This window comes from Myxocyprinus asiaticus, chromosome 17 (assembly GCF_019703515.2).
Source record: "Myxocyprinus asiaticus isolate MX2 ecotype Aquarium Trade chromosome 17, UBuf_Myxa_2, whole genome shotgun sequence".
Taxonomy (NCBI): Eukaryota; Metazoa; Chordata; class Actinopteri; order Cypriniformes; family Catostomidae; genus Myxocyprinus; species Myxocyprinus asiaticus.
In genome coordinates this window covers 4,762,501-4,770,000 of record NC_059360.1, presented here as the reverse complement: position 1 = coordinate 4,770,000, position 7,500 = coordinate 4,762,501, and the positions used below count along the sequence as shown (strand labels likewise).

Sequence of the window (7,500 nt, the reverse complement as noted above, 5' to 3'; positions counted from 1 at the left end):
CCCCAGAGCCTTGCCTGTAGGTAGGGACTTAATTACCTCGTCAAGCTCCTCTAAGGTTATCTCAGAATCAAGAGTTTTTTTGCTCAATCGTCAGTTTAGGAAGCTCTAATGGTTCCACAAAGTTTCTAATATCTTCATCAGTAGACGAAGGCGTGGAACTATAAAGATCAATATAGAATTCTTTAAAGGCATTATTAATATCAATGGCTGAGGTCAATATTTCACCACCAGCAGATTTCACTGAGGGAATGATAGAAAGAGACTCTCTCTGATTTATATATCTAGCCAAAAGCTTCCCTGCTTTGTCACCCGACTCAAAGTATGACTGTCTTGCCCTGAATAACCAAAACTCCACTTTCCGTGACAAAATAGTATTATATCTATATTTCAATCGGGTCAATTCTCTGAGGCCATCAGCTGACATACGGCGCTTCAGCTCTGCCTCTGCACTTTTAATATTTCCTTCCAACTCCACGAGTTCTCGTGCTATGGATTTTTTGATGAATGAGGCATACTGTATGATCCAGCCCCTAAGAACTGCTTTAAGTGCCTCCCAAGCCACGCCCACAGAGGATACTGAGGACCAGTTGGTCTCCATATAAACACTGATTTCAGTCTTTAACATTTGTTGGAAATCATTTGCAGAAGGGATACATTAAGGTGCCAACTATATGATTTCTTTTTCTCTATATGTGGCATCACCTCTAAACTCACCAGGGCATGATCTGAGACTAAAATGTTTCCAATTGAGCAATCAACAACAGATGAAATTAGGGATTTGGATATAATAAAAAAAATCTATTCTAGAATAAATCTTATGGACTGATGAAAAAAATTTATAGTCCCTACCGGATGGGTTCAAAAGTCTCCAAATATCCAAAAGACCAAGCATCAATGTTGCTCTAGGGGACTTACACACTTTTGCTTCACTGTGATCAAGGACTGAGTCCATCAAAAGATTAAAGTCTCCTCCCAATATTATATCATGAGGGGTGCGGCTTGCAACATCCCTTTAAGATCTATAAAAAAGTCCTGATCATCAACATTAGGTGCGTAAATATTAGCCAAAATCAGACTTTGCCCTTGAATTTCAGCTAAAACAATAATTATTCTTCCTAATTTATCTTTAGTCTGTTTGAGACATTTGAATTGTAGATGTTTATTTACCAATATAATAACTCCCTTACTCTTACTTGAGCCAGCACTAAAGAAAACATGTCCACCCCATATCTTCCCAAATTTTTCCGCTTCCTGCGGGGAGAGATGTGTTTCTTGAAGAAACACTATATCATATTTCTTACATTTAAGAAAATAAATAACCTTCCTTCTTTTTATGGGGTGCCCCAAACCATTCACATTCTATGTGGAGAGAGTTAGTACACTCATATTAACATTTGACATTGTGATATAGTGGAAAAAATAAATTGTGTGTCAAAAACAAAATTATACAGACCACATTCCCCATTAGTGAAACAATCAAACCCCGAACATCTCCCCGAACAAAACAAACAGAAAAAAGAAAGACGTGCACATTAACCACGTGCAAGAAAGCGCCAACCGGTGACAATCCCTCTAAACTCAAAAGGTCCATGAACGCCCGTGAGCCCCCATGACAACTTTGCCATCAGATTGCTCATTTTTGCCTCACAAATTTGTGAAGCAAAATTACATAACAGAAAATACTCTGCAAAACAAACCCAGTCAATAGGAAAAACGAACACAAAGAATGTGTAGATTCATCCACAGAACTGTCTCAAAGGTGTGATCCTCCACAAAACAAATTCCAGCTGATATAAAACCGATCAGATTCCTCGGACAGACAAACGAATGTTCCGTGAGCCAGCTGTTATGAGTTCAACGGATGACGTAATCATTCCAATGTCCTGTAAAAAAAACTAAAAACAAACTACAGCCAGCAAGAGGAATAAGCACGAAGAACGAACAGATTAATCCACAGCTGTTTCAAAGGAGTGTTATTCAATAGATCAAGCTGCAGCCGCTAGGCGGAACCAATACAAAAAGAAACAAAACTGGCATCCCGGTTCCCCGGACGGTCCCTGGAGTGTCAATTCACTCGGAGGCCGTATAAACATATATACCATGACTTACACAATCCGTCAGCTTTATAAAAGACATCCCTCGTGTGAGCATGTATATATTTTGCGGTCATCCGTAGTGTCCACTCTCAAACTGGCAGGGAACTTCAATGCAAAAGTTTCTTTAAGAAAAAGTGTTATTCACAAAACAAGCTCCAGCCGCTCGGTGGAGCCAATGCAAAAAACCCATAATGTCGCCCAGCTTCCTCAAGAGTAAGTACAGCGAGTTGACCCACTCACATGAGAAACATCCAACAGTTTATTCAGTTATTGATTCTATAAAAGACATTGCCAGATTTGGACATGTAAATACTTTGCGACCGACCTTCGTTTCTATTCTCAGTTTGGCCGGGAACATCAGAGCAAACAAGATCTTTTTCTGATGTATGAGTTTCTTACATTCCTTGAACCGATCGCGTTTCTCTCGTCGAGTTCGCAAAGTCCAGGAACAAGAAAATATTATGGTTCTGGTATATCAGATGATCTCAGAAATCTGGCCAGAATTGATCGGGACCTGTCTCCCTCAGCAAATCTGTGAGCTAGGACTCTGTGAGCTTGCTCGATTTCCAGTTTATGGCCTGTTATGTCGAGCAGACTCAGGAAAAACTCATCTAGGAATTTCACCATATCTCTGCCCTCCTCATGCTCAGGAATTCCAACAATTCGAACGTTATTCCTGCAGCTTCTATTCTCAAGATCTTCAAGCTTTTCAAGGAGATGTTCCAAATCAACTTTGGTCGCGGGCGGATTAGCGGTTAATTCCCTCTCCGATGATTCCAGAAAATTGATTCGTCTCTCAACATCAGTCACTCGTGACTAACTCAGAGAATTTTATTTCCATCGCTGTAATCGATCGACGCATTACAGCGAGATCCTCCAAGTCAGCAAGAACCTTCGTCAACATCACCGACATGTTGGACAACTGACGCTGGATCTCCGCTCCTGCCGCGCCATCCAAATTGAGTCCCAGGTCTGTAGGACTGTCGGGGCTTTCATCCTGAACACGTAAGTGTCTTTTTATGTCTCCAGAGCCCGAGGATTTTGACTTTTTTGCCATGTTTTGCATCAAAGAGCAATTGTGTAACTGGGTGTATCAAATTCACCAGATTATAACATGAAAATAATTGAAAATTTAGCAAAGTGCGCAGAGCTCGTCGCTCACACGTCTGCTTTTTGCATGGCGTCACGTGACCCCCCTTTTGCTCCTTGACAGCAACATACAGAGTAGGAAAGTGCAAACAAAGTACTATGCTGCCAAAAAATTTGTTGGACATTTTCGAAAGAGCGTGCTGATGTTATTTTTTGAGAAGGGAAGGGTTTGCTTTGGCCATTTGCTTATTGTTACGTTTTGAGCATTTAATTGTGCAGCTGAGTATGCCCTCTTTTAGCAAACCACATGGAAGCTATGGCACATCTATGCAGAAAAAAGCATTGTGGATGGCACCAATGAAATTGAATGAGGAGAGAGGAGGCACTTCCCTTTTCAACAACAAAACAAAAAATAGCCAATGTCTGAGAGGAAAGAGTGTTGTTCCTTTTTTTAAGCTGCAGCATAAGATGTGTCGATGAGGGGAGAGCAGCATAGGGATGCATGCAGTGCGCTTGCTTTAAATAGCCTGCTGGTAGCAGCAGCACTCGATTACGGCCATACCACCCTGAGCCCACCCAATCTCGTCTGATCTCGGAAGCTACGCAGGGTTGGGCTTGGTTAGTACTTGGATGGGAGACATTCTGGGAATACCAGGTGCTGTAAGCTTTTGTTTTTCCTTTTTTGTTTTAACTCATACACTACCCCCTGGATCAATGGGGATTTATTTATTTCTCCATGTAGATTGGTTGGTTGATTGATTGATTTTCTTTCATTTAGCTTTCTCTGTGGCAAAGGACAGCCTGCTCCATTCTCTTGCCTCCTCCAGGCGCAGTAGAGAGTCTATTTTTATTTTTTGTTCCTTATTTACAGCAACATACAAAGTAGGAAAGTGCAAACAAAGTGCTGTGCTGCCAAAAATTTGGAGGACATTTTCTAAAGAAAGCGGGCTGAGGTCATTTTTTGAGCAGGGAAGAGTTTGGTTTGGCCACTGGCTTATTGTTACGTGTTGAGCATTTAATTGTGCAGCTGAGTATGCCCTCTTTTAGCAAACCACATGGAAGCTATGGCACAGGTATGCTGGAAAAGGCATTGTGGATGGCTCCAATGAAATTGAATGAGGAGAGAGGAGGCACGTCCCTTTTCAACAACAAAACAAAAAATAGCCAATGTCTGAGAGGAAAGAGTGTTGTTCCTTTTTTTAAGCTGCAGCACAAGACGTGTCAATGAGGGGAGAGCAGCATAGGGATGCATGCAGTGCGCTTGCTTTAAATAGCCTGCTGGTAGCAGTGACACTCGCTTATAAACATACCACCCTTAACCTACCTGATTTCATTTGATCTCTGAAGCTAAGCAGGGTTGGACTTGGTTAGTATTTGGATGGGAGACTGCCTGGGAATACCAGGTGCTGTAAGCTTTTGCTTCTCCTGGATTGCTAAAAAAACAAAAAAAACACCTAATCTTGTCTGATCTCAAAAGCTAAGAAGGGTTGGTCTTGGTTAGTACTTGGATGGGAGACTGCCTGGGAATACCAGGTGCTGTAAGCTTTTGCTTTTCCTTTTTTTTTTTTTTAACTCATACCCTCCCCCTTTCTTCAACAGGGATTTATTTATTTTTCCTTGGAGATTGGTTGATTTTCTTTCATTTAGCTTTTCTCTGTGGAAAAGGACAGCCTGATCCTTTTTCTTGCTTTCTCCAGGGGGCAGTAGAGAGGCTATTTTTATTTTTTGCTCCTTCTTGAAAGCAACATACACAGTAGGAAAGTGCAAACAAAGTGCTGTGCTGCCAAAATTTGGTGGACATTTCCAAAAGAAAGTGTGCTGAGGTCATTTTTTGAGTAGGGAAGAGTTTGCTTTGGCCACTGGCTAATTGTTACGTGTTGAACTTTTAATTGTGCAGCTGAGTATGCCCTCTTTTAGCAAATCACATGGAAGATATGGCACAGGTATGCAGGAAAAGGCATTGTGGAAGGCTCCAATAAAAATGAATGAGGAGAGAGGAGGCACGTCCCTTTTCAACAACAACAAGTAACACAGACGTCTGAGAGGCAAGGGTCTGTTTTTTTTTTTTTTTTAAAGCTGCATCATAAGACATGTGTCAATGAGGGAGAGCAGCATTGGGATGCATGCAGTGTGCTTGCTTTAAATAGCCTGCTAGTAGCAGTGACCTTTGCTTATGGCCTTTCCACCCTGAGCCCACCTGATTTTGGAAGCTAAGCAGGGTTGGACCTGGTTAGTACTTGGATGGGAGACTGCCTGGGAATACCAGGTGCTGTAAGCTATTTCATTTCCTATTTTTTTTTTAGCTCATACACTCCCCCTTTCTTCAACAGGGAGTTATTTAAATATCCTTGTGGATTGGTTGATTTTCTTTCATTTAGCTTTCTCTGTGGAAAAGGACAGCCTGATCCTTTTTCTTGCCTCCTCCAGGGGGCAGTAGAGAGGCTATTTTTATTTTTTTGCTCCTCCTTTACAACAACATACAGAGTAGGAAAGTGCAAACAAAGTGCTGTGCTGCCAAAAATTTGGAGGACATTTTCGAAAGCGTGCTGAGGTCATTTTTTGAGCAGTGAAGAGTTTGCTTTGGCCACTGGCTTATTGTTACATGTTGAGCATTTAATTGTGCGGCTGAGTATGCCCTCTTTTAGCAAACCACATGGAAGATATGGCACAGGTATGCAGGAAAAGGCATTGTGGATTGGTCCACTGAAATTGAATGAGGAGAGAGGAGGCACCTCCCTTTATAACAAATAACAGACAACGTCTGAGAAGAAAGGGTCTGTTGTTCTTTTTTTTAAGCTGCAGCATAAGACATGTGTCAATGAGGGAGAGCAGCATAGGGATGCATGCAGTGTGCTTGCTATAAATAGCCTGCTACTAGCAGTGACCTTCGCTTATGGCCTTTCCACCCTGAGCCCACCTGATTTCGGAAGGTAAGCAGGGTTGGGCCTGGTTAGTACTTGGATGGGAGACTGCCTGGGAATACCAGGTGCTGTAAGCTTTTGCTTTTCCAAATTTTTTTTAATTCATACACTCCCCCCCTGGATCAATGGGGATTTATTTATTTCTCCTTGTAGATTGGTTGGTTGGTTGATTGACTGATTTTCTTTCATTTAGCTTTCTCTGTGGAAAAGGACAGCCTGATCCTTTTTCTTGTCTCCTCCAGGGGGCAGTAGAGAGGCTATTTTTATTTTTTGCTCCTTCTTGAAAGCAACATACACAGTAGGAAAGTGCAAACAAAGTGCTGTGCTGCCAAAAATGTGGACGACATTTTCGAAAGCGTGCTGAGGTCATTTTTTGAGCAGTGAAGAGTTTGCTTTGGCCACTGGCTTATTGTTACATGTTGAGCATTTAATTGTGCGGCTGAGTATGCCCTCTTTTAGCAAACCACATGGAAGATATGGCACAGGTATGCAGGAAAAGGCATTGTGGATTGGTCCATTGAAATTGAATGAGGAGAGAGGAGGCACCTCCCTTTTCAACAACAACAACAAATAACATAGACAACGTCTGAGAAGAAAGGGTCTGTTGTTCTTTTTTTTTTAAGCTGCAGCATAAGACGTGTCAATGAGGGGAGAGCAGCATAGGGATGCGTGCAGTGCAATTGTTTTAAATAGCCTGCTGGTAGCAGTGACACTCGCTTACGGCCATACCAACCTGAGCCCACCCGATCTCGTTTGATCTCGGAAGCTAAGTAGGGTTGGGCCTGGTTAGTCCATGGATCAGAGACTGCCTGGGAATACCAGGTGCTGTAAGCTTTTCCTAATTTTTTTTAAACTCATACACTCCCCCTTTCTTCAACAGGGATTTATTTATTTATCCTTGGAGATTGGTTGATTTTCTTTAATTTAGCTTTCTCTGTGGTAAAAGACATCATAATCATTTTTCTTGCTTCCTCTAGGGGGCAGTAGAGAGGCTATTTTTATTTTTTGCTCCTTTACAGCAACACACAGCGTAGGAAAGTGCAAACAAAGTGCTGTGCTGCCAAAAATTTGGTGGACATTTCCGAAAGAAAGCATGCTGAGGTCATTTTATGAGCAGGGAAGAGTTTGCTTTGGCCACTGGCTAATTGTTACGTGTTGAGCATTTAATTGTGCAGCTGAGTATGCCCTCTTTTAGCAAACCACGTCCCTTTTCAACAACAACAAATAACATAGACAACGTCTGATAAGAAAGGGTCTGTTGTTCTTTTTTTAAGCTGCAGCATAAGATGTGTCAATGAGGGGAGAGCAGCATAGGGATGCATGCAGTGCGCTTGCTTTAAATAGCTTGCTGGTAGCAGTGACACTCGCTTACGGCCATACCACCCTGAGCCCAC

At 42.0% G+C, this 7,500-nt stretch overlaps 1 non-coding gene and 5 pseudogenes across 1 annotated transcript in view; all 6 read left to right on the top strand.

Annotated features, from left to right (window-relative positions):
- The first annotated feature begins 3,733 nt into the window (after positions 1–3,733).
- Positions 3,734–3,852, top strand: LOC127455646 (uncharacterized; annotated as a pseudogene).
- A 629-nt stretch (positions 3,853–4,481) lies between these two features.
- Positions 4,482–4,600, top strand: LOC127455649 (uncharacterized; annotated as a pseudogene).
- A 754-nt stretch (positions 4,601–5,354) lies between these two features.
- LOC127455644 (uncharacterized) lies at positions 5,355–5,463 on the top strand (annotated as a pseudogene).
- Positions 5,464–6,074: 611 nt separating this feature from the next.
- LOC127455648 (uncharacterized) lies at positions 6,075–6,183 on the top strand (annotated as a pseudogene).
- A 638-nt stretch (positions 6,184–6,821) lies between these two features.
- Positions 6,822–6,940, top strand: LOC127455647 (uncharacterized; annotated as a pseudogene).
- Positions 6,941–7,472: 532 nt separating this feature from the next.
- Positions 7,473–7,500, top strand: part of LOC127455629 (5S ribosomal RNA) — a 119-nt gene continuing 91 nt past the window's right edge. Inside the window, exon 1 of the ribosomal RNA XR_007899707.1 lies at positions 7,473–7,500. This exon is cut by the window's right edge and continues 91 nt beyond it. This is a non-coding gene — a ribosomal RNA (5S ribosomal RNA).